This window comes from Rhodnius prolixus, unplaced genomic scaffold (genome assembly GCF_049639745.1).
Source record: "Rhodnius prolixus isolate KJV_2025 unplaced genomic scaffold, Rpr scaffold_4, whole genome shotgun sequence".
Lineage (NCBI taxonomy): Eukaryota > Metazoa > Arthropoda > Insecta > Hemiptera > Reduviidae > Rhodnius > Rhodnius prolixus.
Window position 1 is genome coordinate 15,387,146 of NW_027411614.1, and position 21,494 is coordinate 15,408,639.

Consider the following 21,494-nt stretch of genomic DNA (forward strand, 5'->3'; position numbering starts at 1 on the left):
AAAAAAATTTAATAAAAATAATTAATAATACAATACGAGGGTCGTTTGAAAAGTCCGTGCAAAAATAAAAACTACTTAATTTTTTGGGGTAAACATTTTTTATTTTTCAACATAGTCCCCTTTTAGGCTTATACACTTCGTCCAACGCTGCTCTAGTTTGTTGATCCCTTCCGAATAATAGGATTTGTCCAAGTCTGAAAAATAGCCATTCGTTTCTGCAATCACCTCCTCGTTTGAATAAAATCTTTTTCCCGCCAGCCATTTCTTCATATTGGGGAACAAATAGTAGTCCGAGGGAGCCAAGTCTGGAGAATAGGGGGGATGTGAAACGAGTTGGAACCCTATTTCCATTAATTTTGCGACCACAACTGCTGAGGTGTGAGTCGTGATGGAAAAGGACTTTTTTGTGGGCGAATCGTGGGCGTTTTTCTTGCAGCTCGGTTTTCAAACGGTCCAATAACGATGAATAATATGTACCTGTAATAGTTTTACCCTTTTCCAGATAGTCGATGAGGATTATTCCTTGCGAATCCCAAAAGACAGTCGCCATAATCTTTCCGGCCGAAGGAACGGTCTTCGGCTTTTTTGGCGCAGATTCCCCCTTGGTAACCCATTGTTTAGATTGTTCTTTGGTCTCAGGAGTGTAGTGATGTATCCATGTTTCATCCACAATGACGAAACGACGCTTAAAGTCCTGCGGATTCTTCTGGAACAGCTGTAAACCGTCCTTGCAACACTTCACACGATTTCGTTTTTGGTCAAGCGTGAGCAATCGCGGCACCCATTTTGCGGATAGCTTTGTCATGTCCAAATGTTGATGCAAAATATTATGTACCCGTTCATTCGAGATGCCCACAGCACTAGCAATCTCACGCACCTTCACTCTTCTGTCATCCATCACCATATCACGGATTTTATCAATGATTTCTGGAGTAGTAACCTCAACAGGGCGTCCAGAACGTTCAGCGTCACTTGTGCCCATATGGCCACTCCGAAAATTTTGAAACCACTTATAAACTGTACTAATCGAAGGTGCAGAGTCACCATAATGTTTATCAAGCTTCTGTTTAGTCTCCTGAGGCGTTTTGCCTTTCATAAAATAGTGTTTAATCAACACACGAAATTCTTTTTCGTCCATTTTTTGAAAATCACTCGACTTCCTCGATTCAAACGAATGCCAAACACAAAGAAATAGACCGATCTGGCTGAAACTTGGTGTGTGTTCTTCCAAGAGATGCTACTAACTAAACATAACCTCGATACGCGCCAGTAGTGCTATCTCTCTGACTTTGCACGGACTTTTCAAACGACCCTCGTAATAATAAAAAACAAATGACAAAAATTGGCAATAATCTTGCTCCCCCTTTGGAGTAATTACTCAGTCCTTCCAAAAAAATGAACGGTACTCAAAATCTTTTCACTTTTCTTTTGATTAAAGACAAATAGACATGCTCAGAAACCTCCCGATTTTGAAAATACTGTTTTTGATAACTCTACTAGCTTAGCTAGGAGAGCCTTCTCATTGCGGGCGATGACTGGGCATCCAAATGAATCTGACCGTAATAATGTTTTGATAAGATACTTGAAATTTCAAAAGTATCATTGTTAATATACTGCAATCACATGAGATCGTCAACTATTTACTTGAGATGTATACGTATATTATATGTAAATATATATTTATTATGTAAAATGCAATAAGAGAAAATTATAGGAGTTTTTGCACAAACCTTTTTCTTTAAATTCTAAGAATAATGATGAGAAATTCAATCAGGAAAGGGATCGGCGCAATGGTCAGCGTTTTTGGATTCCAAAACGGAGATCCGGGATTCGAATCTACGCATTTGCTGGCCCTTAGGTTTTTATTTTTCTTCCTAGGAGCCTCTTACAGCTCACTGTGGTTTAGATTTGGGTAAATGAAAGATACCCAATTTGTGAACCAGCGTGTAGATACTTTTTATTTGATAAACAAAAAATAATACCTAATAAATATGATATTAAGTATTATATAATGTGCTTTCACCCCCGTCTACTATACCTAATTGACAGCTGGACGTTAAGCCCTGCCTGTAAAATATATGCGATTACTTTATGTGCAAGTATACCAGGTTTAAAAAAAATCGTTGGAACCGTTTTCGAGAATATCCTAAAAACCGAGAAAATACCAGTAAAGTGGTACTTGCGGTTGATTTAAACTTCCTCTTTAAAGTAAGACAGATGTACAAACAGACCGATTTTCAAAACAGTTTATTTTGTAACGGGGAACCTTGAAACAGATTTTATTTTAGTTTAACGAATATTCGAAATTGGAAATGGGCACGATTACAGTATCTCCTTTTACTAATTCAGTAAGAGAAAATGTGAAAGTGGAGAGTGAATGAATGAAAAATTCATTAATTTATTATCCTAGGACTATTGTCTTCTTGGTAAAATACATGTACAATTGGAGGCCCTATCGGTTTGGGTATTTTAAATATTTATAAACAAAAAATAAGCAAGTATTTACAAAAATGAGAATTAAAATTAAGGAAATAAATGTGTTTAATTATAATTTCGAAGATAATGGACAGGAGATAACTGAATAGACGGGATTTAAAGATAGAAAGGGTAGGAGCACGGCGGACAGATCATGGTAAGGAGTTCCAGAGAGAGGTAGCGTGAATTAAGAAAGATTTGTCAAAGGATGAAGTACGGTGTGACGGAATATAGAGATCAGAGGGACGATATCTAGTATTACGAGAATGGATCGAGGATTTGAACTTGAAGCGTTGAAAAATATAGGATGGCCTTTGAGACTGGATGACTTGAAAAAGGAAAGAAGCCAAAAAATACTGGCGACGGTAGGCAGGAAAAAGCCACTTCAACTCATCGTAGTAGTGCGAAATGCGAGGAGTCTCTGTGAATGCTGAAAATAAATCTTATAAAGCAGTTCATGAGGCGCTTGAGTTTAGCTTCAATATCACCACCAACTAAGCAACCATAGTCGGAATGGAGGAATATAAGAGAGGAATATAAGTTGCCGGGTCTTAATTGGCGACGGGAACTATTAAGCTGCTTCAGGATGGAGCGCAACGTATGTTATTACATACATTCTAATACTTAAACTTATTACTTTAAAAAGGAAAAGCAACCCAGTTTGGTAGGTCCACTTAAGGAAGCAAATATTTGAAACACTTCTTGATCCTTTCCCTAGATATATCAAATGGATGAAATTTAAAAAACTAAATATGCACTTTTATTCCCTTAAATAAAATAAACTGTCAAATTCACTTTCATTAGACCTGTAAAATAAATGAAAACAAATGCATATTCTTTAAAAGGATTGAAATGCTAGAAATGTTTCATGATGGAGAACAGCCTACACTGGTGGAAGTAGTGTGCTAAGAAATATCTTCTATTCTGGCGATCTAGAATGCAGTGCCGGTAATGCTGTTACCATAAACAGATAGCGCTTACTTTGGTAATTGGAAGATTTTATTAGAAAGATTCAAACTGAAAGTAGTTGGTTTTAAGTAAATGTTAGAACGTGTTTTAGAAGTAAATGTAAGGCGAAGACGATGATTATTTATTTACGTGGTCTAAAAAAGGGAGCAAACATTAAATTTAATCTACCCATTAATTGGTTCATTTATGTTTTGCGACACACACATATTATGTAAATTATAATAAAAAAACATCTATAACCAGAAAAACGCTACTACCTACTGGCCAGACCCCTTTGTCAGACGATCAAAATTATCACTAAACAACAAAGTGCTAATTAAGACAGTTGTATAAGGGTTGATCTTCAAAAACTGCACGAAAAAGCGTAACGTTGAAAGACACCCAACTTTGACAATTTTTTTCTCTATTTCTATAAAAGATAAAATGCCCAAATTTTCCTTTAAAATGTAGGGCAAATACTCGTTAACATGAGTATTTTTTTTTGACAACTACATAGATAAAACAGATTTTGAGAAAAAAGTTGCCAAAAATGAGCAAAAATGGCATTTTCATGAAAATGGTTCTTGTTCTAATGGTTCTTCTTCTTGTTACCTTTTTTGTAAACAAAGTAGCGTCTAAACCAAGCGAACCGATTTTCATGAATGAGGTGTCATTCGATTCGGAATTTTGTGTAGATGTGCTTTTTTTGGGGTCTTGACGTTGTATATGCAATGGGAAAGGAGTTAGCCCCATGTATGTGAGGCCTCCTTCAAAATTTTTATTACTAATAACTCTGGAAATCTTAGCCCAATGGTGATGAAATTTGGCAGGATGAAAGGGTCAGAACTCCCATATGTAAAATTAAATTGACGTTTTGCTCTTACATCTATTAAGGGGAAGTGTTGCAATAATTTCAAATTATCGTCACGTCAACCGATTTTCGTGAATTATAACAAACACCCTAATGAAACCGATTTGGTAATATTGAACTAGAACTGTAGAGGTTCAGCCAAGCATTCCACAAGTCAGAAATTCTGCACTGAATAACTAATACTTCATACTGCGCCTCTAACAGAACCCATAATCATTAATCTAAAAGTATCTTTCATTCTAGATCTAATCTCTGCACGATTCAAGAAGTTTCATTATCACAACCAGCTTTCATTTTTTAACTCTTTCTGTCAATCCGAACCGTCGATTAACGGCGGCCTCGCATTTACTCGATGGTGAAGCCCAATAATTGACTCATTTGAGAGCCACCGATCGGTGATAACTTCCCTCTCATTTCATTTCAAATCGTTTGCTTTACTATTGCAGGGGGCATTGCATTTTAAATTTCAACACAGCATGCTAATGGCGCTTATTTCGATTAAATTTAACGACTAATAGTCTATTCATGCATTTGTAAAGTACACGTTTTACATTCATGAAAAAACTAAAAGATTCTGTGTAAATTTTTTGACCCGTTCTGGTGTGTGTTTTGATTTTTCAGTAGAAAGTGAAGGCGAAATACATTATAAATACATAACTGAATTATGTATGTACGTTTCTAAGAGTGTACAGGGCAAGGTCAAATAGATCAGCTGTTTTGATCGATAGATTTCGTCGACTACCAGGCTATGCCCCCTCTCACAACTGTTCCGGCCTCTTTGTCCAAACACTCAAAGAGGTTACCAATTATTATTTAAACTTCTAAATATACGACCCATATTAGAAAAAAAGTTGGTCAACAACCATTTGCCCTATTATCAGTAATTTACCATTTCCATGTAAGTTACATTTATTACATAAGTTTGAAAATATCAAGCAAAATGTGATCACGCTAATAAAATATCCTCATCGCCTAATTAAACATTAATATTTATGAAGCATATTACTGATGTCTTATCACCCTTTGATATTTCAAATGTGCATGTTAGGTGCTATTTATGCTGGCAGTTAGCCTGAATATGTAAACTTTATTCCTGATTTATGTTATTTAGAGTAATTGTGCATAAAAAAGGCCTTAGCATGAATGTTGTTTATACTGTTTGCTAGCTACTATAACACCTTCAATGAACTAGGAGCATTTTCATTTAATTGTCAAGCAAGCAAGTGAAAACATTATTGCAAATAAACTAGCTTCAGATTCGAAGAAAAAGTCACATCATCGACTTGTATAGCGACTTCGAAAATATATCTTATTTTTGCCTATTCTTACTCCTTCTATGGGAATGAAAATATCGCAACTATCCAGATTTATATGAACTAGTAATGAATGTTTTGGGACCAAGGAAAGATAAAGTAGATTTTGGAAAATGGTCTGAATTACAATATCCTCCACTACTTAGAAGAGTAAGTGAACCTAAAGCTAAATGGTTTAGTTTTTATTTAAATATTTCTGTCTACTTAGGATAGTGCATAATTAAGTTTATGTATATGCAAGTATACAAACTTATTAGACTAATTTGTGCATAATGCACAACAAAAGCAATTTGATATTTTAAAATAATTTTTCATAACTTTTGGATTTTACTGCTGCTTAACAGGGTTATTTTTATTGGCTTATTATGAATGATACAAGAATTAAACATGCACATTTCTAAGTTTAACTTGGGATATAGTCTTGCCTTTCAGCAAGATTTACAGCAAAAGTAGCCTAAAATTAGAGCAGTTAATTAAAAAAAAAGTAAAAACAAAAGTAAATTTTGTTTATTGACGTTCATAAACTAAAATATGCTGTAATGTTTTTATTCTTAAAAAGAGCTTTCGCAAAAGAAAACACGAATCTGGATATTTTATAAAATCAGTACATAAATTTTCACCTTAAGTTATCAATTTGACTGCAATTATTAAAACTAAGTCTTGTCATTCAGTAAATTAATATTCAAAATTCATTCTCTCATTTTTAGGTGCATTTATTTGGATGTAATCTTCTGCGGATAGCGAAGAGTATCCTGTTCGACTAAAAGATTTTTGCCGATGAATCTCAGGATAGGATAGAATAAATAATCTTTATTATAAGTATGTACAATAAATAAATACATAAAGGGCAAAAGAACTATACATTATAACCTTCATAACAATAGTATGGAGAAAGCCATCTTTAGCTTTCTTAGGATACAGAATGCAGGAAATAAGGAAGGAAAAACCTGCAGCTTGTTGAAAATCAAATTTCTTTCAGTTAATTTCATCCTCAACGTTTTCATTCTACTCAAAATAAGTCTTAATAACTGAAGATGTGTCTAAATCATTGCAAACTGTAGAAAATAATGCTTTGTTTTTCTTCTTTAAGTTTTGAATACGCTTAACTTCATTTGTATGCATTTCGATTTTATCTCTGCTATATGTTCAGGGTTGTTGCCTAGTTTACAAAAACTAAAGTTACGGTTCTTGATAACGAAACAAAGTCGCCTAATTTGTGCATTTGTTTCTATCTATTTCCTATATTTCTTTCGGAAGTAGTAGTTGCCTCTGTTAACATCAGCTCTTTCCTATTTTGCGATACAGTCGATAATGAAGTTTTGGTCTCAGATAACAATTTTCTTTTATAGTTTCTCGGTAGTTAACATTGTTGTTTACTTCCAATAAATCAAAACACTTTTGACGAAATTCCCTAATCCAAATTTTACCGAAGTGTTCCCAGTGGCTGTTGAACTTACTGAACCTTGAATTTACCGTCCATATACGGGTGTTCATTTTAAGACGGCTCAAATGCATTTCATGCTTAAATGGTTAATCTGAGCAAAAAATGGTAGAGGAAAAATTTGTTGTCCGTCACCTCTAGTTTCAGAATATGTGACTTGATCTAAGATTCTTGCCCGCATTCGCGGCTGACGCGCGACCAAAAGTGAAGGTTCGCAGTTGACCCCCATTTTCATGTACACAGTTTTAAATAGTATAAAATGTTATGAAAGAAACCAGAAACCGCAATTCGATAACTTCAAAATTAAAGATTCTAGGCCATTTCAAAATCTGGTATTTTTAATCATATTTCAATTTTTTTAACTTGTTATCAGAAAGAGAAAGAAGAGCACGCGATAGGTTTCATTTTTTGTATTTTTTCATCCCCTTCCTACTAAAAATATTGCCAAGGCAGTAAAGCTAGTATTTTTCTTAATATCGGGAAATAAGTCGTTTTCCGAGTGATTTTTCTAAGAAAAATCAAATGTTAAGAGCTTTAGATGTTCTCAGGCATACACAAAATGGCTAAAAATTAATTTTACGTCTGTTACAAACAAGAAGGTTTAATAATTATTTGGTAATTTTGGGTGAGTTGCGTTTAATTACCAAACAAATTGGAAACCTCCTGCCACATATTTAAGTGATCAATATCTTTCATGCAAAGGATCAAACTTATTCCTTAATTTATCAAATAATGCACTTTACTTAACTTGTGAAGCATGTACTTTGTCTTCAAAGGTGCCTCCTTAGATTCAGAGACCAGTTGAAACCTCCTGGCTAACCTGGCTTGCGTGCCAAAGGAGGCACCTTTGAAGGCACAGTACATGCTTCAAAAGTTGAGTTTTTTGCTCAGATTAACCGTTTAAGCATGAAATGCAATTGAGCCGTCTTAAAATGAACACCCTGTATACTCTTTGATATTAAGTTTATTAAGCTGTGTATTTATGCCACGAATGTTAGGTAGAGGAAATAATTGCCATGAATTTAAGTTACAAACCTTTCAAAGTTTTACTTCCATCTTTCGAAGTGTGACCTCAAAATGTAAAGCTAGTGTTGAAATATAGTACGATAATACAAAATTTGTAATAAATTTCCCAAACTTTTGTAAACCTGGCTGCCTTCTAGATTTAAGTATTTTACATTTTATAATTCATTTAATGAGCAACAAAAATTTTAGAGACAACGTGGGCGGATTAATAAAAGTATTTTATTAAAACGAAGCAGCTTTGCTTTGGAATTTTAAGTTAGGACGTTATCTTCAAATAATAAATTCATTTCAATGCTTGGAATAACCATCATTTCCTGTGATAATGGCGAATACGAAGATAATAGAAACTTTGCAGTTTGTATCTTAATGAGAAAGAGAAGAAGGGGCGAAAGATAAGGGCCTAAAATAAATGCATTGCACAGAACAAAAAGTAGAAAAAAGTGTACTAAGGTGAAGGTCATTCGGCTGCCCTTGAAGGGGTAGTAAGTTTGCTATCCCTCCACAAGCTGGAACTATGCTTCTAATGTCTGATAAGCTTCTAATTTATTATTTACTCTAAGGAAATTTAAGCTAACACCAAAAAAAAAGTTAAGTTTCTTTCCCAAAATTGAATTTCATTAATCACGTATTTTTTAAATCTCACCACCCAAAAAATTATCCTGGAAGTAAAGGGGTTGTTACTAAGGGGTTACCTAGGGCTAGGTAGGTGGTGAGAGTGACCTCGAAACTTGTGGGCGATTACTATGAACGGAAGGGAACGGAAGAACTGATCGATATTACTACAGCAGGTGCGCCTACGTTCCAACTGTGACGTCATGTTGAGGTGGTAAAGCGGCCATATTGAAACTACCCCACAGGATATTGTAACCCTCACTGCTACTACCTATTACTACTACAGTATTAAGAACGATCTGTGTTCAGTGAGAGATGGCTAGTGTATGGTATTATACTATATTACACTGACTAGGGGATGGTTAGCTAGGGAAGGCGGGCTGTTTCATTCACTTATTTAGTTAACTCAGTGTTCGGCTCTCACCGCGCGTGCGCATATATAGCCAACACACTGACAAGTATAACGCGTAGTGGACACAGTACTACTACTACAGTTACACTGTTTGAACCCACACGTCATACCTACTACAGTGGAGCGTGCACTTGGCCATGACCCAGACAGCTCTCTATTCTGTTTTAAAAAAACGATTTTCACCTGGTGCTCTATGCACCCACCTCACACAGTAGAATGCACTACTATTTGGCTTAATTTCAGTTTGGACGAAATTCACTACTTTTTGTGACTTTCTGTGCGGAGAGTGTAAATGACTAAAGAGAAATATTTAACACCGCCAAGGTCGCCCAGAAATGTGGATAAAACTAAATTAAGGAAGTTATTAGATACTAGTAATCAAGAAATTTGCGAAATTGCAAAATAGAGGGGAGTTGTTGGCATCAACTACCTAGCCAATTGGCTTGTTTACTACTCACTAGACCAAAGCTATTGTTATTGGCTCCATCTCTCTGCTTAAATCATTGGCTCCTCTTCCTAATCTTTTCCTCTATAATATCCCAACAAAATATTGTTCCTTTGTGAAAAACCTTGGTATCACTTTTGACCAAAACCTATCCTGGAAAAACCCAAATCTCTCGTCGTTCCATCCATATCCTAAAGTAGTTTAATAGTTCCCCATCGCCAATTAAGACCCGGCAACTCCTAGTTTCCTCTCTTATTTTCCTCCATTTCGACTATGGTTGCTTAGTGTATGGTGGTGATATTGAAGCTAAGCTCAAGCGCCTCATGAACTGCTTCATAAGATTTATTTTCAGCATTTCCAGAGACTCCCGCTTCGATGAGTTGAAGTGGCTTTTTTCTGTCTATCGCCGCCAGTATTTTTTTGGCTTCTTTCCTTTTTCAAGTCATCCAGTCTCAATGGCCATCCTATATTTTTCAACTCCTTAAGTTTAAATCCTCGATCCATTCCCGTAATACTAGATCTCGCTCATCCGATCTCTATATTCCGTCACACCGTACCTCATCCTTTGACAAATCCTTCCTTATACGTGCTACCTCTCTCTGGAACTCCTTGCCATCATCTGTCCGCCATGCTCCTACCCTAACTATCTTTAAATCCCGTCTATTCAGTTATCTCCTTTCTATCCAGCTTCCTCCGAAATTTTAATTGTTTTAATTTATTTCCTTAATTTCTATTGTTAGTTTTATTTTCACTTTTTGTAAATACTTAAGTATATTTTCTGTTTAATCACAGACCAAACTATTGTATCTGTTTTTATTCTTACGGGACAATTGTCCCAGAATATTAAATTTATTTTCTATTCTATTCTACTATAACTATTTATATTAAAAAAAAATCTGTAAGTTTCTTCATTGGGCCAAATAAATCAGCAGTCATTTCGAATACATTCCCAAAAATGAGAGCACTCATTCTAATAAAACTATTCACTCTAGTTGCAGCTTTATTCAACTGTAGTGCTTCAAATCAGAGATTTTTTTCCGCCGTAATAAATAAATTTAATGAAAGCCAACTTAATTTACATATTCAAACTGCCCGGTAGGACAATTGTATAAGGGTTGATCGTCAAAAACTGCACGAAAAAGCGTAACGTTGAAAACCACTCAACTTTGATAATTTTATTCTCTTTTTCTATAAAAGGTAAAATTCCCAAATTTTCTTTATAATATACGGCAAATCCTCCTTTATATCAGTATTTTTTTTTTTTTTTTGCAACAACCCAGATCTAATAGATTTTGAGAAAAAAAGTAGCCAAAAATGAGCAAAAACGTCATTTTAAAAAATGTTTGTTCTTGTTGTCGTTTACAATTTTTGTAAATAATGTAGAGCCTAAACTAGCTATCCGATTTTCATGAATGAGGTGTCATTAGATTTGGAGGAATTTCATGTAGATGTGCCTTTTGGGGTGTCTCGATGTTCTACATTATGTGGGAGAGGAGTTAGCCTCATGAATGCATGAATGTAATCATACAAATAATTATACATACATATTGCCTGTACCAGATTATTTCGTTACCACTCTTCTAGTTCGCTCTTAATTAAATTTTTCCTGAGGAACACTACAGTATTAATTTGGGAATTGATTGTAAGAAATTTGACTAGAATAACTCTTGGGTACTTGGCCGTGGGAGCCAATATTGTTGATAGTGAAAAACTTCAGTATTTTGAAAATAAAGACGATTGAAAGCAAGAAATATTAAGGGAAAAAAGGAATTTATCTTTTTTCCTCAATCGGGTATAACTTATGCAATAAATTAAATTATATAGAAATTTTTAAAGATTACAAAAACAGTAATCTTGAGGAGAATTACTAAAAAGAAAAAAGTAATGATAAAAAAGTGAAGTTTTGAAGGACTGGGAACAAAGCCAAAAACATTTTGTAATAAAATACTAATTTAAATTCAAATAATCTTTATTTAAATTCTGAAGTTAAGAGTTATTTTATTATTATTTTCCCTAAATGGGTTTTCTGTAATACTGAGCGAATAGCGTAGTAAGTTGATAGCTTTTAGAAACATATATAGTTTTTTTGAATTAAACTCAATTCCATCTCAAAATTGTGTACATTCTTGCGACTTCCCTTTTTTCGTCTTGCTATCATTAATTTTATATTATAATTTTGATTATTTCCGACAAAAAAATCTAAATTTCTTTTTATTAATAATCCACAATATACACAAAAGTATTAGATTTGCCCAATCATACGATATTTATTATCTGAATATTGAAAATAATTAAATCATTTTTCATTAAATCGGTATAGTTTACTTGATCTTAGAAACGAATAGAATGTGCAACATTAGCGAACAAATGTGTTCACTGTAACGGTGAAGCTATTTTTAGAAGGAGAAAATCAATTGAACGCATATCTTTACATGCAATTCACTGTTTCTTTTAATGGCCGAGATCGGATGAAGTCAAATAATATGAAAACATTTTGTTTTTCTAAACTAGTGTGATTTAAAGGGGGGTCTTAAATTTATTTAAATAGTTATTTATTGTGGAAGTGAGAGAAATGTTCATGTTACCTGCAGAGTTCGTGTAATGCGAGAAATATGCCTGAAAAAATAGGCGATTACTTTACTTTACTAATGAAGATAATACTATTAAACGGCAAAACCTTTTGGACCATTAAATAATAAATAATTTATTTCAGAAGCCATTTTGATTAACTCAGTGCTCTAATTTAAATCGTTGCAATAATTCTACTTAAATTTAGTAGAAGCCGCTTGAATGACAAAGGTAAATTTATTTGAATTTAAATTATAAAAAGAATTATAAAAAACAATGTATATTATTTCATTGCATTTCTCCAATTTTGTTTTATGGAGTTAGCCGAGTTGTGCAGTTAGCGGCTCAATTAATAATCCAAAATACGTATTATAAATATATTTACTATTTTATCTTTGTAATGTATCGGATCAGCTCTAATCGGGCCTAAAAGTAGTGTATTTTCCGAGTAATTTTCAATTTTAAACTAGGCACCACCGAAAAGAGATATTATTTCTTCCGTTATTAAAAGAAAACAAAATGTAAATGTAACAAAATAAAGTAGAATTAAAAAGTGATTTTGCTGCGAGTGGCTTCACTTTATATAATTTCGTGCTTTAAAGTTTTATTTTGACGTAAAATTGCGTTAAAAGTATTTCTTTAATAGCATTACTAACGAAAAGGTATTTCGTAAGTCAATATTCAGTTAAGGCCACTAGCGTAGAACTCCATTGTTCTTTGCGGCGTAAACATATTCAGCTGTGGGTAGCTTGAATTAATGTAGCCTTTAAAATGGAAAGACAAAACTGGGTATCTTGTTTACGTTTTTTCGTGATATTTTCAAAATTTGAAAACTATTGTAGCTGAAAGCTAACACTGAACTATCTGTAAATAACTTGCTGAGTGGGAATAATCAATCATTAAAAATCTCGCAACGTTAATTGTAAATCAGAAATTTCTTTCCATAATGTAAAATTGTAGAGTGGTTTTTGACCCCATTATCGCGTCCTCTAGAACTGTATATATGATTATTTATTTAAAATTCCACCTATTCATAATGTCTACACTAAATGATTACCAAATAAAAAAAAAAAAATAATAAGTAATTACAGAAGGACATTAGTTCAAGTAGCTAAAATAATAATTCGTTTTACAGTTTATGCTAGTCATTGAGAAGGCAAAAATTATCCAATCTACTTCCTAAAGGTTAATAATTATAGGTGAAGTTAGTATTATTAAAGAGCAATAGAGGTGGTCTTCCAGAAGATTGTTCTTCAGGTAATCTTTAAACTGGAAGACGGACATAATTAAGTACGAATGCTCCATCACACAAGTGTGGGTAGATAACTAGAACACCAGTTTAACAGCACCTCTTAATATCTCTTATAATACCAACAGTTCCTAATGTTTAACCTGATGGTAAAGAGTGACGAAAACCGTTGGTGGTATTTCGTGCTTTTTAATACAAATTGTGATCTAATGTTTTTAATATTAATGAGATATTTAGGAAAAACATTAACTGGTCAATCGATTGTATGCTGTTATCAACACTTTTATGTTAAATATAGACATTTTAAATAAAAAAGCTGTTTAATCACGCCTGCTTGGGGGTTCGCTGAATCTTTTACTTAATAATCACAAAGTTACTTAAATTGCCTCATTAAAACTGTTACTTGATCCCACATTATAATGGCCGAAAAAGGCGGAACCATTACTAAATCAAACCTTCAACCATGTTGAAAAAAAAGACGGTGTTTTTAGATGAATGAATTTCTGTTGTAGTTTGGGTAAAATATTTAGACCATCCAAAAGGAATCCATGCTTATATTGTTTACGGTCAGGAAAAAATAGGAAAATAAATGTATTTTCTGGTTTATTTCAACCTAAAATGTACTACATATCCGGTTTAGGAGTCAGAGACGCATTCTGCGTCCTTAGAATCAAAAGAAGACAAACAATAAGGTGGGAAGCACGCTAAGGATATCAATACTAGGTAAAGTAAGATTTTGGAGGAACGGGTCTAAGGTTTAGCACTAGGGAGATGTTATCCTAATAGTAGATTGTAGATTGTATTAGAAGGGCGGTTCCACCAAAAAGGGAAGGAACGCAGGCAATCCAAAATACCCATTGCTCCCCGCCCACCCCTCATCCCATGAAACATACCGGGGCTTTAATACAACAAATCCGGCTAAAGTTTGCCAGATGCCAATACAATAAACTAATAAAGTAGTGACAGGATACTAGGGAGCATGGCGACTCAATCGCCCAGTGCACTGAATAAATCTCGAAAGTTCGTTGAGATTACCAGATGCCACAATCTCCGGCAGGGAAACATTTGGCCTCCCGAAGACGAGAAATCTAGTTTTAGCATAAACGGAACACACCTCTACAAAGTGCCGCACAGTCTCATTGGACTCACCACAGCCAGCGCTAATTGGCGACTGGTTAAGGCCGCATTTGAAAAGATGGTTGTTATCCTAATTAGCCAGTTCTCTAATCCTTGGGGTTTCCCCAGAAATTCTGGAAGGTTACCATGGCGAAGGGTTCCCTTCTTAGAACGCTTTCAATGTTTCCATTAGTAACCAATTTGGCAAATTTCTTAATGAGGGCTTTAAGGGGGGGTGTATGCGTATCAGAGGTTTCTTCCTTTCTTAGAACTCTGGAGAGCTTGATCTTAGAAAATCTAAGAAGCGGTGAGGTTTTGGCTTAGGGAAGTTTCACGATACTGGAGAGCCTGAATAGTTATATAACGTAATAATTGAATGGTCACCTGAGTTTTTAAAGGTTTCCGTGGTATTGTTGACTCAAAAGGCACCTAAACAAGATGGGTCTAGTAGGTGGTGGCAACTGTAGATTACATGAAAGATTGAGAAAACTAAACCGTAAATCTCCTATGATCGGATATTGTTAACCGAAGAATAATTAGTCGCATAATGCGGAGGTTTAGACCGTTTTTTGAACTCTCTCAGATTCTGGGCTGTGTTAAATATCTTTGATCGGTGAGGGGGTTGTAGAGTTTTGCCAAGCAAAGGCCCAATGGAACTTGAAGGTCATGCTGCATAGTTAAATTCCGTTAACATAATAATAATAACCTTTTTTAATTTCTTTGTGTTGCTTTAGGGACGGACAGTGAGTTGACACCGAGCAACCTTGTGCTGGCGATTCCAGTCCTTCTAAAATAAAATCACCTTTTCCGTTTTTGAGTTACGGTGGTTATCCACAAATTTATAAAACCGTACTCAGGGGATTTCAAGGCGTAATCACAACATAAACAAATCTGCGTAATTATAACAGTTTCTCTCTCCACAATAGAATAATAAAAAAAAGTACATCTCTTTTTTGGCATCCATTAATCTTTATTAATCCGTTAATCTTAGTTAGAAATGATTTAGTGGAAGGATGTTAGTTGAACACTAAAGGAAATGCAGGAAAACTTCTACTTCGGCCAAAATCTTTAATTATTTCTACACTTTACCTGTCAATTTACCTAAATAGAAAGCTCTATCTGTATAATTCGTCGACTTTCCTAAACTCTACCATAATTCTGCTGAACTCTACACTCTAGTGTATACTACTACAGGTAAAATATTGAACCCGATTTTCCATTGTGAAACTAGGTTATTACATTAAGTATTTAGAAGTCTCTCAGCCAGTCAGATATTGGGGCCGTTGACTTGGCAATTTCTCTTCGGTTATCGATATCAACGTATGAATTGTTAATTTGGTAAATGTTCCGGTGAATTCACTATATTTTGCCCTACTGCTTGAAACAGTTTATATACTTACCATTTATGAAAAGTATTTTAATTATTTTCGAACGAAACGTATTTCTTATTACTGGAGAAATATAGACCTATTAACTGGCCACTGCAGATTCAGAAAACATATGCATTGCAGAAGATAACCTTTGTATGTTCTATTATGAGGAGGAGGAGGAAACGGCACTGCATGTGTTGTGTCAGTGAAGAGAGCTTCACAAAAAACTCTCCGAGATTGAGGTTAGTTCTGAGTGAGGAATAAGAAACTAGCCCTCAGTATCGTATTCAAAACCTTATCACGTTATCACAGTAACGCTATTTAGTATGCGATAATTCGTAATCACAAGGTAGGAGTGAAGCGCGCCTAATTTTATTATCTTAAAATTCAAAATAGTTCGGATTACGAATCAACCATCAATTTTTGTTTTTCTTTTATACCCAATTCCAGACTTCTTTAAATTTCTAATTCCTTCATATCTCGCGTAGTTTATATTAAAAGTAAGTAAAATTGTTTTTAATTAGAAAATTAGTAGAAATCAATACAAATAATTACACACCCTGCCAACTCTCTTCTAGGTCATCTAGATCGAAGATCCTCTCGACATTTATAGCTTCGCCGATTAGATCGATGAGAAAGAGGAGAAGTTATCATCTGACCTAGTGCTCCACCCTGCCTGGAAGATCAAGGTGCTGTCTCAGCCCGTTTCAGCTCGAGTGGCCACAAGAAAAGAAAAGCACAAAATAATTAGGGGCGCTAAATGACCCCAGTAGACAATGCGCCGTATAAAAAATAAAGAATTCTTTTTTTTCAAAAGCTTATTTTTTTTTTTTTGGCGCATCAACAGCTGAGGTCATTAGCGCCCGGAGCTTTTTCTAGTTCACTGCCGGCCTCCGGACAGTGAGCTGTAAGAAGCTCCTAGGAAGAGAAAATCTAAGGGTCAGCTGCTGGATTCGAACCCGGGACCTCCGCGTGGGAGTCCAGTATGCTAACCTCATAGCTAATCCCTTCCCTCAAAAGCTTATTGTAATATTGTGGGTGTTCCAATGAAGTCATAATAATTAACAACTTCTAATTGATTTTTCTTCTTTATTGAGAAGTGTTTCCGAGAAATTTATATTTCATCATTACCGCTAATGACGTCAAAGGAATAAATAATTCTTCACATACTTTTTTAACAGATACTGCCCACCAAAGATGGACTATGATGAGGAAGCAAAGAAAGATACATATTCCCACTTTCTTTTACTATTTGTACTATTACTAGAGAGTGTAATGCAATCTATTAAAAAAAAAAAAAAACACTCGAGGAACGAAGAATGTAGTTGATAAAAAGAAAATATTAAAGAATACTTTAAAAAGCTTTGAAAATCAATTCCAAAAATAATTTAAGAAATAAAGAATCTTAATATGGTACATTTACTCGATTAAAAAAAAAACAAAAAACGAAGAACACATCAAAAAAGCTAAGAATAAGATTTTGGGAAACTAGAATGCTAATTTAGAACTTATTATAGTCAATTAAAAAGAAAAGATTAAAGAATTCATTAAAAATGTTAGTCTACTCAATCCAAAAATAAATTAGGTTTAACCATTATTGCTAATTTTTAAACATATAGTGAAGAATTAAAATGAATATATTAAAAAGTTTAAAAACCCATTCCAAAAAAACAATACAGGGAATCAAAGAATGTTAAATACATTTAAACTTACAGACGAAAAAAATAGAGATTGCTAATTATAACCCTATACTCGATTAAAGAGAAAATATTACAGAATACATACATCAAAAAGCTTTAGATATTAATTCCAAAATACAATTTAGGGAAACAATGAACGCTAATTTTAAACTTATAGTTGATTAAAAAGGAAAAATTAAAGAATACATAAAAAGGAATATAAATCCATTCCAGAAAAACTATTAGGGGGGAAAAAAAACTTGAAGTCAATTTTAAAAAAAGATCATAGAATACATCAAAAAAGGCATAAGACAATTTTAAAAAACAAAATCGCTATTTTATACTTAGTCGATTTAAAGAAGGTTAATATATATTGATATACTGATATGAAGGTTATTGAATATGGTTATATTGATATGTATGTATATATCAATACAAGTAACAACATAAGGAAACAATGAATCAATTGTAAGTAATAATTAAATGATAACATGCTATTTTCATGCAAGAATAATATAAATATAAATTAAATAATTGATAATAAAGACTTACCTTGATAAAATAATATAAAAGTTCATCTGCATCTCAATAGATCATCAATCCAATAGCACTTGACACTATTTAAAATAATTCACAACACTATTTGCACTAAAACTGTATATCACGTACTAATTATAACTTAAACACACTATATAAAATCGAACTTCACTTTAACACGCACTAGTATTCACGTAAAAAATCGCGTTGATAAAGAGACATTACTAACGAGTTAAAGATAGCCGCCGGTAACTGATCAGCTGGTAAATTAAGGTTTTTTAGCATGGTGACCAGCTGTTTTGTTTTTTGTTTTTTTTTTAAATTTAATTCATGCTCTTCAAAAATAATATGTTATTAAGTACTTTTTACTACAAAAATTTTAAATTTTAAGAAAATTTAAGTCATGTGAGGGTTTACAACACATTTTTCTATATTACATTAAATTGATTTAATTAAATTTTCTTTAATATTTTAAAGTAGACTTTAAAATAAATTGAGAAAATAAAATCCATAATTCGCTAATTATATATTCAATAATTATTGAAGATTATGATTGAAAAGAAACAACAGTTGGTCACTCTACTTAGACAAACCTTATTTACCAGCTGATCAGCTTGACTAGTTACCGGCGGCCATCCTTAACTCGTCATTAATGGCACTTTATTACCGTGATTTTTTAAGTGATTATTAGTGCATGTTAAAGTGAAGTTCGTTTTTTTTTTAATTGTGGTTATGTTTTACTTAGTTAATGCACGATACACAGTTTTAGTGTAAATAGTGTGAATTATTTTAAATAGTGTCAAGTGCTATTGGACTGGTGATTTACTGAGGTGCTGATGAAATTTTATATTATTTAATAAACAAGGTAAGACTTTTTTAAATCAATTATTTCATTTATATTTTTATTATTCTTGCATGGAAATCATTTAATTATTACTCAAATTATTATTAATGTTACATCTTGAAAACATTCAGTGTTGGTTAATTCTTTCATTTAGAATATTACAATAAGTATTTAAATTTATTTCTAAACCTTTTTGAAGTATTATTTAATTTGTATTTTTTATTCGACTAGAAGTTAAAAAGTAGTGTACTTTGTTTCCCTAATTGTTTTTTTAAACAAATGTCTAAACTTATTGATGTAGTCTCTAATATTTTCACTTTAATAGAATATTTTGATCTTGCCATTAAATTCCACTACATATAATTTCAAAATTAGTATTCTTTGTTTCCTACAAATTGTTTTGTGGAATAGATTTTAGATGTGTTGTCTTTTGTTAATGACATTGTGTTGTAAGTAGCTAAAATCGTTACAATAGGTTTAGTTCTGTCCATAGAGTAGAAATTGAAGAGTATAGGTCTTATTGCTTCCTGAGGCAGGCTCGAGTGAATTGTCATCGAGTACTGAAAATGTTGAATCTTACTCAACAAAATAGGTCTTGTAAAATCTACGAGTATGTATGATTTAAATAATGTAATTAAGTGCGTAAATCTATCTAATTTTGTAAAGCAGTCCAGCGTGTCAAAATGGTCAAATACATCCGCTAAATCAAGAAAAATAGCTGTTGTGTACTTTCTGTTTTCTACTTTATGCACGATATGTTCAGGTTACTCGCTTAACTTGATGTTATCGATAAATACTTTGAGTGAACCCGAATTGTAATGCGAGAGAAAAATCAAAGACTGATCCCAAGAAAACATCTGTTCGTACAAATACAACAAACTGGACTCAACTTACGCAAACCACCTCATCAAACACATCACCAACTAGAGTCTAGTTTTTCCCAACCTTTTTTGTGTCATGCCCTACCTTAACCTTTATAAAATTTTTATGCCCCCCTATGTAACATATATAATTTTTAACATTAAAAAATTGATTCGTTCACTTAAGAAACATAAATGATAGATTCTAGGAAGAAATCACTCTGAAATTGTTAACAAAACACAGTAAGTAAAATTTCAAAACATATAATGAAAAACTGAAATTCAAATTCCAAATAATTTTAATACAGATTTTTCTATATTAATTTATTATTTTAATTTAGTGAGATCCTTGCGCTTGATGCTTGCTGCACAGAGATTTTATATTAGGTTCCAATTTGGTTAGCTGCAGTCTCAAGTCTCCACGTTGTGTTATATCCAGCCGATTTCTTTTTTTTACCAGTAAATCATTTACAGCACTAAATCCACATTCAGCTAAAAATGAAGATGGAAACGGTAGCAATAGTTTTCTTGCACATTTGGTTGAATTTAGGTATTTGATTTCTGTTTCCTCACAAAGCCATGTCATCGCTCCTTTTATATTAAATAAAGTTATAACTGACTCATCATTTTGCAATTCTGCGAGTTCTTCCTGATACTGCATATTTGATATGCAGCGATAGGCCAATTAAGTGCCAACAACTGCGCTGTTTAGCGAGTTTTTAAAACGTCCAGGGTTCCCCGCGGCAGACTGCACGCTCCGCGGTGAACCCCGGACGAAGTTTACTTGACGACGCCAATCACCCAGTTGATATTTTGGTCTCGTCAAACGAAATTATACCTAATAATTATTTACCGCAATTATTTAAGAATTTGCTTTTTTTTGTTAAATTCGGCACCGATATCTAGCATTGCATTTAAATGGCCCGGAGCGAAAGTGTTAAAGTCGTGTCGAGTCCATTTTCGAATTGCCCCCCTTAACTATCAAATTGCCCCCCTGGGGGGCGTGGGCCCCAGGTTGGGAAACACCGAACTAGACAGTACCAAAAACACCACAATGACGCTGTTACAGGAAGGACAGGTCTTAGAAAGAATAGAAATATACAAACAGTGAATATACAATGACCGAAACTGGCAATATTCTTTCTTCCTTCTCGAATAATTATTTATATTTCATATAAGATTTTATAAAACTGACCGGTAAGCGTAATGTTGAAAAGCACCTTTGACAATTTTTTTCCACTCTAAAAGGTAAAAGTCCCAAATTTTCCTTAATACTATTAAACTACTTTAGTGTATAAAGAACACAAATTAAATAACTTTTCCATCTTTATTTTCTTTTTTTGAATTTTTTGAAACTTTCTAAAGAACTATTACGATAAGTTTTCCTTGAATACATTTGAATCCCATTTTAAAATTATATTTATTCATCGTAACAAATTTAAGAGACATCACTAACATAAACTAACCGAGTTAAATTCTATTTGGCAGCTTCTAGAGCTTAGTAATGGAGTCCAGCCCTAAAACGGGATGTTTTAATCAGGTTTAAGTTTAATGTTGAAGTGACAGATCAGTTACTGAAATTCTTGCCGGATTCCCGAGAGTTACAAATAATCTGCTGCTAACTAAAATTCCCTCGTGTTTCACTATTCATATAAATTTATAAAGAGTAGTTATTGCAGTAGTACAACGCATACCTATCTTTAATTTAGGAACATTAAAGGGCCTATA

At 33.5% G+C, this 21,494-nt stretch overlaps 1 protein-coding gene across 1 annotated transcript in view; it reads right to left on the reverse strand.

Annotated features, from left to right (window-relative positions):
- Window positions 1–18,223, reverse strand: part of LOC141455988 (probable nuclear hormone receptor HR38) — a 248,493-nt gene extending 230,270 nt beyond the window's left edge. The window contains exon 1 of the mRNA XM_074131536.1: window positions 18,078–18,223. The gene's annotated coding sequence lies outside the window, so the exon portion shown is untranslated. The remainder of the gene's footprint in view (window positions 1–18,077) is intronic.
- Between the last annotated feature and the right edge of the window lie 3,271 nt (window positions 18,224–21,494).